The sequence below is a fragment of the Aquarana catesbeiana genome, linkage group LG04 (genome assembly GCF_042186555.1).
Source record: "Aquarana catesbeiana isolate 2022-GZ linkage group LG04, ASM4218655v1, whole genome shotgun sequence".
NCBI classification, from domain to species: Eukaryota; Metazoa; Chordata; class Amphibia; order Anura; family Ranidae; genus Aquarana; species Aquarana catesbeiana.
In genome coordinates, this window is record NC_133327.1 from 220,116,762 (window position 1) to 220,131,418 (window position 14,657).

The 14,657-nt window shown below is 42.2% G+C and overlaps 2 protein-coding genes across 2 annotated transcripts in view; one reads left to right on the forward strand and one right to left on the reverse strand.

Moving 5' to 3' along the window:
- Positions 1–14,657, forward strand: part of CLDN11 (claudin 11) — a 62,582-nt gene that overhangs the window by 13,342 nt on the left and 34,583 nt on the right. The gene's annotated exons all lie outside the window — the stretch shown is intronic.
- The window catches only part of RPL22L1 (ribosomal protein L22 like 1), a 541,480-nt gene continuing 529,657 nt past the window's right edge, over positions 2,835–14,657 (reverse strand). The window contains exon 5 of the mRNA XM_073626199.1: positions 2,835–2,852. The gene's annotated coding sequence lies outside the window, so the exon portion shown is untranslated. The remainder of the gene's footprint in view (positions 2,853–14,657) is intronic.

A 14,657-nucleotide genomic window follows, 5' to 3' on the forward strand; every position in this document is an offset into this window, starting at 1 on the left:
CAGCTGGGGGGAAGGAAGCGTGGAAGGAAGACTGGAGAGTGATGACCTGGGTTCAGTCTGGCCTGCCAGCAAATGCAGCCTGTCATAGTACCACATACTGGGGACATAGATGTCATCTGCTGCTCCGGATCTCTGCAAATCCTGGACTTTCTTGCGCTCCCTTAGATATGTACTCCTCAGGCCACCAATTAGGATTTTCAAATAGGTGATGTCTGCCGTGGGGATCACCTGCTTCACAATTTCCAACAATTGATCCAGTGCTGCCTTCCTCTTTGTTTGGTTCTTATAATGTGGGTGGTTGATCTCCCACAGACAAGGCAGCTCCCTGAACATCTCAATGAAGATTGCCATGAAGTCGGTATCGTTCAAGATATCCATTTTCACTGCAAGACACAACACAAGACAAACCCTAATGTCAGGCAAAACTCTCCTAATCTAGTTACAATATAGGCCTCAATGTAGAAGCAGTATAGGCCAAGTTTGGCTCTTACCTTCGTTATCACGATCGGTGCCTCCGATACTCCTTTGTCTGCTCAGATCGTACGTACTACGCACGCGTGTTACGCTTTATACACACTGCGCATGCGTGTAACTCCGCCCGCCCCTGACGTTCTTTCTAGTCTATTTCCCACCCCTTTTCGTTGGGCGCAGTGGGTGAGGAGCACATGGCGGAGTCAGAGCAGGTGCGTGCTAATTATAGCAATGAGGAGGAGGAAAGCCCGGATCCGGAAACGTCCCGATCCAGAAGGAGACGATTTAAGGCCTCAAATATGTCCTTTGGGGAGATGTTGGAGATGGTGGACATCCTGAAGAAGGCCGACTATGACGGGAAGTATGGACCTTACCCCAACCCCAATATCAGAAAGGCCAAGATCATGGCGAAAGTGGTCAAGAGTCTGCACCGGAATTTCGGGGTACGACGATCGAAAGATCAGCTCAGGAAGCGGTGGTCGGACCTGAAATTAAGAGAGCCCGAGCAGTACAGAAAGATCCGGAGAGTGCTGCAAAAAAGTAAGTAGTTGTGCTGTGTTCCTATTCTTTTTGTCTTTATTACGTTTGTGCTGCTCCATATGCTTTTCTTAAGTGTTGTACAGTTTAAAATGGCAACTTTAATGTTCATGGGCCCATTATTCGTTCGTATCAAACATTTTTCTTTCGGTCTATAAAACACCATTGTTTAGGCCATATGCATTTGCCAACATTTTTTAGGGCCTACTTGTATGAAAAATATTTGGTTGTGTAGATGGGTTTGTTTTACTAGAATGAAATGCAAACTAGATTCTGCGTAAGGAGAGGACACTCAGCAGCTGTTTTCACATCTGGACGCTGGAGCACTAGTGTGGGACACAAGAACACCCTTTTTATTAGGGGGCCCACACAGGTGCTCCAGTGTATACTATAGGGGGGTCTCCATCTGTGAAGCTTGTACAAGACAGGTAAAGTCTTGAAGCTTGACAACGGACAATAAAAATGCTACATCTTGGAACTCTGCCAAAATAGACAATTGTACCCCACTTCCAAGCAATGTTTCATCTTTATATTTCGGCCATCAAATATCTGTGTGCTAATTATACCATTTTTGTTTTACATAGGGGAGAAAAGACTCGGAGGACACCCCTCATCCGAGGAGACCACAAACCCCCCACCTCGGGAAGAAGGAGAAATACCCCCAACCCAAGCTGAGCAGGAGGAGGAAGAAGATGTGGTGGAAATAGGCACCACAACAGGTGAGTGTCTGCGACCACAGACTTAGGTAAGAGATGGATGCCGGCAGATTTTTGATACCTGTTTTTGTTTGGTTTCTCTCTTTTTAGGTGATCGTGATGTTGTGGATCCAGATCCTTTCACATCAGAAAGTGCCCAGATCCTGATCGGGGAGATCATGGGGGTGTAATTTAGAATTGGAAAACCTCAAGAAAAAAATCAATGATGTTATTCAAAAAAATAATAACATCATTGATGTTTTGGGGCGAGTTTAGAACCCCTCCAAATCACTTTGTTTTTTGTATGCTACAATCTTAAAAATGTTTTAGCGATGTTTAGAAAAGCCAAATTTTGAGGATGCACACAGTGTGCCAACATGTGCTATCTGCCATCACGGGAGATCAATGGACGCGTTTTGGGGGTGCAACCCCTTCCTCAATAATAAAGTAGCTGTGAGGAAGGGGTTGCTCCCAAAAACACGTCCCTTGATCCCCCGTGATGGCAGCTAGCACATGTTGACATTCGTGAATTGGTGTGCATCTTCAAAATTTGGCTTTTCAAGGGGTGACTTCACCCCATCTGAACGCAATATCAAACACAGTTCCTAAATACTCATGTCTGATATTGCCTTCAAGTTTTACCATATGTGAACTTTGTAAGTTCAAGATTTGTGTCTTTCTTGTTGGTTTTACACATGCCTGTTTTATCTTAAATGGACGTTTCTATTTTTGATAATGCCACCCCAAAAATTGTTATACAACAAACATGTTGGTTTGTTTTAAAAACCTTTTCTAAATGCACATGTGATTGTGCAGGTATTAAAAAGATTGTTATCAAGAATGTGTGGATTATTGTCTCAATGCTACAACACTTTTGTGGTGAGGTGATGTAATTGTTGCTTTCTGTGAAAATGGGGGTTATTTCCTAAGGGCAAATCCTCTTTGCACTACAAGTGCAGTTTCAGTGCAGTTTCAAGTGCAGTTGTAGTGCAAAGTGTCTACGCCTTTAGTAAAAACACCCAACAGTGCTTTGTATAAGGTTACACAATCACACCATTTTCAGGACTCCCCACATTGCTGTCAGGGTCAGCTAAAACAAACACAAGCAGTAAATGTCACCAAAGATTAGCTTTTTTTTATTTGATAAAGGCTTCACAAATTGTCTGGCATATTGATGGCCCCCCTACCCGCAAAGAACTCAAGGTATCTTAACCGGACATCACGGGCACTCAGGGAGGGCAAGCCAGGACGGCCACTTTCAAGTGCCGTCAGGGTTGTTTCATGTAGAATTCCGGCCTCAGGCCTAACTGAGCCAGCATAGTTGGCAGAATGTTGGTGTAAAAATTTATGTAGAACACAGCACGCCAGGATTATATGATTAAGTTTATACTCCGCCATATGGATGGGTGCCAGAAATAGGCGGAACCGGCTGGCCATGATTCCAAATGTGTTCTCCACCACTCTTCTGGCTCTGGCCACCCGGTAATTATAAACCCTCTGTTCCGGGGTGAGGGTCCTCATCGGGAAGGGCCGCATAAGATGGTCCTCCAGCACAAATGCTTCATCCGCGACGAATGGGAGTCCTTCCACATTGTCTTCTGGAGGTGGCAAGTCCAAGCTGCCATTCTGGAGACGCCTGTAAAACTCTGTCTGGGCGATGACTCCACCATCGGACATCCGGCCATTCTTCCCCACGTCCACATACAGGAAGTCGTAATTAGCTGACACCACCGCCAACATCACAATACTATTGAACCCCTTGTAATTATAATAGTACGACCCCGAGTTGGGTGGTGGGACGATGTGGACGTGTTTCCCATCAATTGCCCCTCCGCAGTTAGGAAAGTTCCACCGCTGGGCAAAGTGGGAGGCCACAGTCTGCCATTCCTGTGTCGTGGAAGGAAACTATTGAGGAAAACAAAAAAACGTAGTATTTTTGCACATAAACATGGACAGTAGATTAGACACAAACATTCTTGGCCAACATCCAGATAACATTTATTAAGGGGAATTTTACAACACCAAAGTATAAGGTACACCTATCATATCCCCCCCCCCCCCTCTCATGGGCCATTTCTAACATTATAGGGGGGGAATCTTGGACAGGTAACCCTCTCCACTTCATTGAGAGATGAATGCCTAAATAATGGGTATTACTTTGAACAGCCCCTCCTTAGTTACACTATTGGCAGCCCACTGGACAGGTAAGAAGTGTCATAATACAAAGATATAAATACACACTGTACACATTTGAGCACATTTGGACATTCTGCTATTACCTATCAAGATAATAATAGGATACAAAAACTTTAAACATTACCATTTGAAAGTATACCGGCAGGCCCTTGCACTACATGCTTTGGGGAATTCATCCATAAATCTGACCACAAAAGAGATGGGTATATTGTGTATGGGTTTGGCAAAGTCAGCAGATAGATGATTGAGGATAGAGAATTGGGATCAGCTGACTTAGCAGTTGGGGGGAGGGAGGGTTAATAAAAATGATTTGGGGACACCACAAAAAAAGTCTCTGGCACTCTGCCTGAATTTAAAGCACAAATCACATTTCTAAACATTTTAGGGGGTGTTTGGGGTAAAACACTATTATGGAGCTGATAAAATGCATTGTTAAGTGACTACATGAGGTGAAGATAGGGGCAGGAGAGCATGCTGGGGAGATAAGTGAAGGCAAATATGTATGAAGGACAAAAAAATAATTACATAAAAATCCAGCATGCATGAGAACAAAGGGGACATTTACAGCATATTACAATCATGGTAATTAGGGAATGAGGAGAGAAATACAATATATTAGCAAACATTCAATACAAGAAAATGTGATATTAAAGGATAAAAATCTTACCTTCATATACTCCTTCTGCAGGACCTGGATGATGGCAGAACAGGTCTCCGGGATAATGATACCCAGAGCCTGGGGGGAGATGCCTGTTGAGAAATTCAAGTCCTGCAGGCTTCTCCCTGTCGCCAAGTACCGCAGGGTAGCGACGAGCCTCTGCTCCGCAGTGATGGCTTGCCTCATGCAGGTATCCTGCCTGCTGATATAGGGGGTCAGCAAAGCCAGCAGACGGTGAAATGCGGGGTCCGTCATCCTGAGAAAGTTCCTGAAATAATCAGGATTATTCTCACGGATCTCACGGAGCAAAGGCATATGAGAGAACTGGTCACGCTGAAGCAACCAATTCTTGGTCCATGAACTACCCCCCACCCTGTTCATGGACTGGACTTGTGTCAGGGTCAGGACCCCAACACCAAGCCCCCGCACAGCACGAACTCTACGAGGAGTACGCATACGAAACATGGCTAGAAAACGGTCGGCTGCTCAGAACGAAGTAACAGAACGCACTGAAGAACAGCAAGGCCTGTGAAGAACGACCTGAAAAACAGTAACGAACGAACAAGAACACAATGACTAAGTCACACGGAGCTTGCTTGCACGCACTGAAGAGCAGATACAAACCCACAAGCAGAAACTGAACCGCAGAAAACGATCTGAAAGCCACGAGTCTGAAAAAGCGCGAATCGTCTCTCACTAAACTTTTACTAACAAGAGATTAGCAAAAGGAGCCCAAAGGTGTGCCGCGCTTGGTTCTGAACTGGCCTTTTCTAGTCTCGTCGGACGCGGTTGACATCACCGCATTGTTGGCGATCGGAAATTTCGACAACTTTGTGCGACCGTGTGTACGCAAAACAAGTTTGAGCCAACATCCGTCGGAAAAAATCCTAGGATATTGTTGTCGGAATGTCCGATCAATGTCCGACCGTGTGTACGGGGCATTAGCCTCGGCTTGTTTTTGCATTAAACCATTTATCATTGACAGGGGTGCTTACATTGGTTAGCTTTTATCAATTTATGTAAAAAAATGTTTTCCAAAAGGGAAAAGAAGGAGCTATTGCTGTAACTGCTAAAAAGTCTTAGCTGGGTTATGACTTTAGTTTATTAGTCAAATTCATGTAAATCTGCTAGCACATCCAAAACATAATTTTTTTTCCCTAGATTGACAATCCTGTTGTCCAAGGGTATCTCCATTGAACCTCCATTCAGAGAGGAAACACCCGAAAACAGGATGTGTGTTACTGGCCAGATCCCCAGTGCAAAATAAAGAAAAAAGCCTAAAAATAACAAATGCAGCCACCACATTTAAGAATTGGTCAGCTCTAATATATTACATTTTTGTTTTGGGGTTTTAAATCACATTCATAAATCTATTGCCATGACAGCCACTATGGATTGTTAGATGTTGAAATACAGCTATAGCGCAGAACCCATACTAATAACGTGTTTTGTCTGTAATTAATTTTACACATTGGCTGTCAATGTTGTATCTGTTTTCATCAGTATTTTGTGCAGCATGAGTGGAACAAAGGCTTACATTAGCAGCAGTCAGGGCTGACGTTATCAGCCTGCATGGCACAGTACCATTAAATGTTCTTCTGTCAGGAGACCACAAGTACAAATGAAGCTTTTCTTCTGTCTGTGCGAGACAAAATTTCATCCTTTTAGTGTAATGTCTCTGTTCGTTGTGTTACCCTCCTGGTGTATGTACTGAAATAAAGGATTACAAAATCAATATCCCTAGTGATTTCTGCACAATGCTAAGCTTGTGCACTTAATTTACTGTGTCATTATTGATGCCGATAACATCGCATTTATATCTAATGCTCCAGAGTAAACAAAATTTCTTCCCCAAAGCAAAGAACAAACATTTTGTCAGGTGCAGGGAAATGTGAAGAAAGTGTGGGGCTGCTCTCTTATCAAACAATAGCATTGAACAATAGAAAACCTGAGAGATAATAATATTCAATTATGACTATCAATAATACTGAAGACAGGCAATCTACACAGGGTTATCTTAGTTCTAGCTATTCAAGGGCTTTCTTTAGAATTGTTAGAACAGAGCTAACGAAGGACTCCACAGACACAGGAATGGCAGCCAGACTGGCCATACATGCAAAGATTGTTCTCTGCTGGCTAAATAAAAGAAATCCAACCAATTAATCCACCCGTGCCAAACAGCTGAAATTAGAGCCACATGTACATTAAAAAAGAATTCCAAGTTTGGATAGTTTTAATTAGTTATATTGGTCCTGCTTGCGTTAATGTAACTATGTACAGTATATACCATACCTGTGAGAACCTTATGGAAGCTGCAAATCACTGTAGTAGACACCAATACTCCAGTGATCTCCTCTAACTTCTGGGTCCCGTGCCAAGCGGCTGTCCTGCTGCTTACTGAACACAGGAGGTCATCTGCTAATCAGAGCAACCCCAATTAATGCTTTCTGATTGGACAAGGAGATTGTGATATCACCACCCTCCCTCTCCACCTCATTCAATAAGAGAATGCTTTACATTCATTGAGAAAATGCAAAGTGTTTTCGCATTGGTCCCTCTACAAAGAAGGGGGGTGGGGGGTAGGGCGGCTTCCTGTGTTCAGAATACAGCAGGGCAGCCACTCAGTATGGGACCCAGCAGAAGCTAGTGGAGATCACTGGAGTAACAGTGGCTACTTTTACTTTTTCAGCTTCTACTGGGATCCCATAGATATGATCTTTATACAGCTACACTGGTCCAAGCTGGACCAATGTAACTCTGTAGAAATGTACCATGCCTGGAATTCATCTTTAAGTCTTTGTGTGGATGTGGACATATATTATCTTGCATTTAATGAGGAATAGTTGAGGTCCATTCACTGTGGAAGAAGTCCACATACAAGGTGTTAAGAAGTGACCTTCTTCCTTTAACACTCTTAGTGGCTTATTGATAACAGAGAGTGTATATTGCTATGCGCTCTCCATTACACACTGCTTCAGTAAATACACCATTGTAGTAAATACACCAACATATACAAGTTATATAAATTGGGTGTAGTTTGTAGGTAGCGCTGCCCTAGAGTTTTCTCTTCTTAACAGAGAAATGAGAGCTATGTGATTGGAGGAGAACGGGTCATGTGACCAGTTACATGGCTGGGCTTTACTCCCTTTTTTTTTTAATTCACCAAAACGTATTTATATTCTGTTGCGGAGCGCACTGCACATTTGTAAGGTGCATTACTGTGTTATATAATCGTGTTTTTTTTTAGACAGTGGTACAGCAGCAACACATTAAAACCTTAACAGTTCATCACCTAAAAAGTTAAATCTAAATGATAACCCTAAAATTGGTTTTCTACTTCTGGGGTGCGTGTCTACAATGTGTTGCTCAATAGGCATATATATATGTAATGTGCATTTTTTAAACTGTGTATTTGGGGGATGGGATGGGATTATATGTTAGTTTGGTACTTTTTTTTTTTTTTTTTTCTACTAAGCTGCACTACTGGTTCTTATTATGGTGTAAGGAGCTGAGTTTAGGAATTCAAACCCTTTTTGAACAGTGTGTTTTCATATAGTTTTAATACGAGTGTTTATTTGAGATAACTGGCTGCGAGCCTACTATACAGACTTTCTTTTTTTATTGTTTGTTTTATAAAAGAGTTGGCATCTGCATAAGATCATAGTATCCTATTTACTAAGTTTTTCTGATCAACGCTTTTTTGTCAAATTATGTTGAAATACCATATCACATCAAAGAAAAAAATGATGTAGGCCTGTTTAAAGCCCATTTCCAGGAATTATACAAAATCTACCCTTGCAGTGGGGCTCTCCGCAATGCAAGGGTTACCTGTTGGTTCAGTCTAGGGGTCTCACTAAGCCTCCTTCACACTCCAACCCCCTCCAGGTATAATGCAGATTTAATAGCCCTGCATGGTACATGATGACTCGAGGGAGTGCCCACAGCCTATAGTGCCAGAGGGAAAGGAAGAGAGTGCTTGTGCGGACTGGAGCGGGACCAAGGTAAAAGTGCTACAGCCTTTTCATCTTGTCCTAGAATTAACAAACGGGGGAAGCCCACTGCAAGGTTATATTTAGTCTAATTCCTGGAGTTGGGTTCTAAAGGACTTAATATACAATTATTGTATATAATCTATTGTCTGCTTATCAGGTCTCTTCTTAAAATGGATGTAAATGAAAACATGAAGAATTTTTGCCTTATTGGGGACATCTAGAAATGCTTATTGTGCCTAAGCAGCACCCCAGGAGATTTTTGTTTTGTCTTGAATGCCCCTTAAAAAATAGCACTACCTGGGGCTATGCATTCCAGTGTCATGAGCCTCATAATGGTATAATGGCAGCGTAAGATAATCTAAGGTGCTACTGCCTATGAGCACTAGTCTCATGAGATTTGGAGTGAGATATGGCGATGTCACTACTGTACTGCTCACTGTTCTCCTTGCTGGAGAGGAAGCTGTACCTGAGGACCAGTGGTTCTATGATCTTCCTTGCTGTTGCTTCATCTGTTCTGTGGATCTGTGCATACTTCATCTCACTAGCTGCTTCTTGGATATTGGCTAACTAGTCATCAGATGACCAGTCATCAGTTGGGCAGCTCTGACTTGAGGAAGACAAGCCCTGCTTCTACCTAAATGGGGCCCTCACACAGACAGACACATTTTGGAACATGGCATGGTAAATCAGTAATGGGTAGGAAGCCGCAGGAAGCCCATTGGCAATATTGATGACTAGTCCTTTTACCACTGTAACTCAGCTACCTTTTTTTGGAGGACAGCTTCATAAAGAGGGTCCTCTCCAAAGCAACTCTAAATATTACATATACTGAGAAAACACCCGTGAATGATTACAAAAAGATTTGAAAACTTCTGTCTAATGTCTCTAACAAGAAGTCTATAGAAATAGAGTATTATGCCTAAACAGAGCTTGCTATAATGTGCAAAAACATACCAATATGTATAAAACACGTGCTCTTTAAACATATGACATTACTATTCCATAAGTGCCAAACCTACAGAACACCTACTATTCACATTTTTATAGACTATTTTCTTTAATAACTTTAACACACTAATTTAATATAAACACATGGCAGTCATGGCTGTTTTGTAGGTTTGGCACTTACGGAATAGTAATGTAATATGTTTAAAGAGCACATATGTTATACATATTGGTATGTTTTTGCACATTATAGCAAGCGTTGTTTAGACATAAAACTCTAAATATTGTCTCCGTGACAAAATGACTTTGAGATATGCTCTGTCACTTTGATTAGCATTTCCTTTAAATGAAATTCCATTGTGCTACAAAGTAGTCAAAGATCACTTTTAATCAGTTTATTGTCATCAAAATGATAGTTTCCTTTGCTTTGCTTCATTTCCTTTGCCAGTTTACCTTCCCATGTTGCTGTAGATATCCCTTTGGTGCCTTAGAGGATCACCCTGTATCTGAACAGATTGAAATGCTTATAGGATGGCACAGACTTTCCTGTTTTTCCACCAGCTAGCGAAAATACCTCCAACATGTAACAGGTTCTTTCTTCATCTCTGAGAGATACAACAGTTTAAGAATTTTTTGGCTAGGATTTTGTTCCAGTAAATAGTCCAGGGGAAATCAATCCAAAGGGAAATAAATCACTGAACAAAGACTTCTCAGATACAATGATAACTGATAAAACATGTGTTGTTCTAAGCAGTATTGAAGTCTATTGTATAAGACGGCCTTCGTTGAATTCTGACAGGAGATTTAAGAGCCTGGCATCATTTTTGTTTGTTTGTATGCAGAGAGAATATAATGAAGGCTGACTAGGACTGTCAAAATACAGCAGCTAAGATGCTTTGTCAATATGTATAATTATAATCATAGACTGCTGAAAATACATTTTTGGCAACATAATTTCAGACATAATATCAATAAAGGTATGATAAATGTGGCTGTTTTACAAATTCTCAAAGGCAGCATTGGATTTTTTTTCCAGACTTCCCTTATAAAATAGAGCTGGTAAGCTTTCATCAACTAAATTAAAAAGGCAGAATGAAGTATATGTTTGCTATCGATACAAATATTGAAATCACTCCATTGCCACATCCGTAACTATAATATAGAACACAAAGAAAAACCCCCTTGGTTTGGACTTTAGAGGCAGACTTGGACCACGCAATTGTATATAAAAGTCTATATTTCATTTTTACATAGAAAAGAAATAAAAGAGACATCCATAGACACAATTATAAATGTTATGTATGAATAACAAGCAGATATACTAAAACTGGTATGTTTCTTTATTTACATAGTGAGACCTGTTTCTTCTTATACCCCCCATGTGTGTCCTGAGGAAGTGGATCAATGAAACACGTTGACACACAGGGGCCCACTCACCTAAAACTATGTAATGCTAATTTGCACATGTATTTTGCCCAAATGTGTACACATTTTTAATTGTGTCTATGGATGTCTCTTTTATGCAATTTCTATGTATAAATAGAATATAGATTTTTATATACAATTGTGTGGTCCAAGTCTGCCTCTAAAGTCTGAACCAAGGGGGGTTTTCTTTGTGTTCTATATTATGTTTGCTATAGAAAACACCTATTTTCTTAAACAAGAAGTATGGGATACAAAAGAAACCAAACAAACATACATACTCACCTTTGTAGATGCAGCATTGGTTCGATGCTGCAACTGTCCCCCGCTGGCTCCACATCAAGAACTGAGTGATCAAAGACTGCTGATTGCTCAGTTGTCAGGTCCGTTTAAGGCACACTGCCCGTCACTGCTCTGCCCCTCCAGTGCTCTTACTGAAGTTGCAGGCTGTGCAAGAGGAGGGAGTGGCTGATTCAGGTTCTCAGCGGCCTGCTGAGAAGCTGAGCCAGCTGCTGGTCAAGCATATGGATGGATCCCGACATTACTGTTGGGATCCCTGCAGAGCCTGGACCGGCACTGTGATGTCAGCCGATGGCAGGCTTTAGCCCGCTGTCAGCTAAATATGTGTCACAGGAGAAGCATGGCCAAAAAAGCTTTGGCCATACATTTCCTTTAATCAACTGTTTCTTAAGTAAACCTGTAATTGTAGAAATATTTGAAGCCACTATTGCTGACTTCTGTTGTTTCCAGGGCTGTCATTCTGATCCTGACTTTTCAACTTAATGAGTGACTGACCTGGAACATGGAAGAGTTACATGCTTGTTTCAAATCTGTGACTAATACTGCGTACAGACGAACGGAATTTTCGACCGGACTGGTCCGACGGACAATCCGACCATGTGTGGGCTTCATCGGACTTGCAGCTGACTTTTTCGGTTGAAAATCTGACGGACTTTAGATTTGGAACATGTTTCAAATTTGTCCGACGGACTCGAGTCCGGTCGAAAAATCCGCTCGTCTGTATGCTAGTCCGATAGACGAAAACCAACGCTAGGGCAGCTATTGGCTACTGGCTGTCAACTTCCTTATTTTAGTCCGGTCGTATGTCATCACGTATGAATCCTTCGGACTTTGGTGTGATCGTGTGTAGGAAAGTCCGTCGGAAGTCCGTCGAAAGTCAGTCGGAAAGACTGTCGGACCTTTGTTTGTTGAAAAGTCTGGCCGTGTGTACAGGGCATAAGAAGTATAATCAGAATCAGGACAGAGTCAGACCCTGCATCTTTCAAACCCTAGCCAGCAGTTCTGACGTTTCTTGCTAATTCACTTAAATCCATATTTTTAAATTGTACATTACAGGACACAGGAGGAAGTATTCAGGAACCCAAGGGTTATGCTGCTTTTATTCAGGAAACAATGGATTATGCTGTTATCTTCAATAAAGCCTGTACACACAATGAGAATATCAGATGAATGATTGTCCATTTCTTTTTTTTTTTACATGCTAGTCTCATATTGAAAATGAAGAGGGTACTTACAACCTACGAAAAGAATACAACTTCAAAAGTGATGTATTGTATTGTAAAGTAATGTACTCTTTCATTTGCGAGCATGCGTAGTCTTGTTCTTCCTATTTTTTTGAGACGAATACTGTACTGAACAAATGAAAATCTTATGATCTGGTATCTTACAAGAAAATTGTTTGTGTTTATCCCTTTGGATAATTTCAGATGAACTGTTGTGATCATCTCTCGAAAGCTGTGTACTAACGATCAGATTTTCATATGATCAATTTAAAAGCACTATTTTTCGTTAGATTTTCTGATTGTGTGTACTAGGCTTAATGCCGCGTACACACGGTCGGACTTTTCGACCAGACTTGTCCGTCGGACGCCGACGAACCAAATCCGGCGGACAATCCGATCGTGTGTGGGCTTCACCGGACCTTCAGCGGACTTTTCCAGTCGCAAATCCGACGGACTTTAGATTTGGAACATGCTTCAAATCTTTACGTCGTAACTCCACCGGACCCAGAAATCCGCTCGTCTGTATGCTAGTCCGACGGACAAAAACCCACGCTAGGGCAGCTATTGGCTATTGGCTGTCAACTTCCTTATTTTAGTCCGGTGTACGTCATCATGTACGAATCCGTTGGACTTTGGTGTGATCGTGTGTAGGCAAGTCCGGTCATTAGAAAGTCCGTTGAAAGTCCGCCAAAAGTCCGTCGAAAGTCTGTTGGACGGGTTGTCGGACTTTTGTAGTTGAAAAGTCCGACCGTGTGTACGCGCCATTAGACTGGCCAAACAAAATTGTAAGAAGAGCCCATGCCACTGCCACTCCTAGCATATCTCAGATTCTAGGAGAGAGAAAATAAGTGCTTTTCTATTTATCAAGATCATTTTTTTTCTAGCAAATTTGTTCAGTAGCTGCAGAACCCCTGGGGCTCCTGTTTGCAGCTTTCTGGATCAGCTAATCCTCAGCATATCCTTGGAGGCTGTACCTAGGCCCTTATTGTGAGGAAGATGTTGGGCTAGATTAGTTATAGGGTATACCAACTGGAAGGGTGAAGATCCCATACTCCCCACCCCTCTGCCTGGAGGAGGCTGCTGGATAAGACATCTGCAGTCAGTTAGGGCCTTGTGCCCTAATGGGAGCCTGGGTGTGCTAGAGGTCACTCACCTTCAAAATCCCTTAGAGATAGTTTACACTTGCTTCAAAACAAGGCTTCTGACATGCTTTGTTAAAGCTCTCTGAACGCCAGTAAAAGCCCCTGTCACTAAATAAAATGGTTAGCTTACAGTCCTGTTTACACCTGCTTTTGCTTTGCTTATAAAATGATACCCCATGTCACTTTAGTGTTGCTTCAAAGTGTCTTCAAAGCCTCCATAGAAGTCTATGACAAAGCTTGCTTGAAGCATCATCGAAGCATCATCAAGGCACCACTGAAGCATCATCGAAACACCATTGAAGCATCATCGAAGCACCACTGAAGCACCAAAACCACCTCAAAAAAGCATGTTGAAGCGGTAGGCGCTTTAATGTGTGCTGAAGCTGAAGCAAGTGTAAACGAGTCCTTAAGGAGTTGACTCCATGGAGACACCCATGACTGTTTGTGTTGCTCTCCAATGGCGGAGACTGAGGACTGCAACCATTTTTTTGGTCCAAGTGAACCACACTGAACCTGCACATCTTCCATTCAGATGAGCCTACTGCGCATGCGCACTGCCACTCACTCTCTGCTGCCACTCCACATCACTGCCACCATGCAGACTTGAGCTATCTGCCTCCAGTGATGATCACATTGGGCAGTTACCCCTCCTGCCTGAGCAGGTTGGTCTGTGAGTACCCCTAATGTGATTCCCTCACATAGATAGTTAAATAGTTGGTAAGGTTGAGAAAAAACACCAGTTCATCCAGTTCAACCTGTATACTTGGTGTATGTGTGTTCATGTTCATAATCATTTCCCATATCCCTGTATATTGTGTTCACTGAGATGCACGTCTAAGAGACTCTTAAAACTATCAATACTTCCTGTTGACACCACTGATTGTGGAAGAGATTTCCACAGTGGTGGCTGGTGCTCAAAATTTTTGGGGGGCGCAAACAAACTGAAAAATACTGAAACACCCCCCTATCAATTGCAGCCTCACTGTGCCCATCAATTGCAGCCTCACTGTGCCCATCAATTGCAGCCTCACTGTGCCCATCAATTGCAGCTTCACTGTGCCCATCAATTGCAGCTT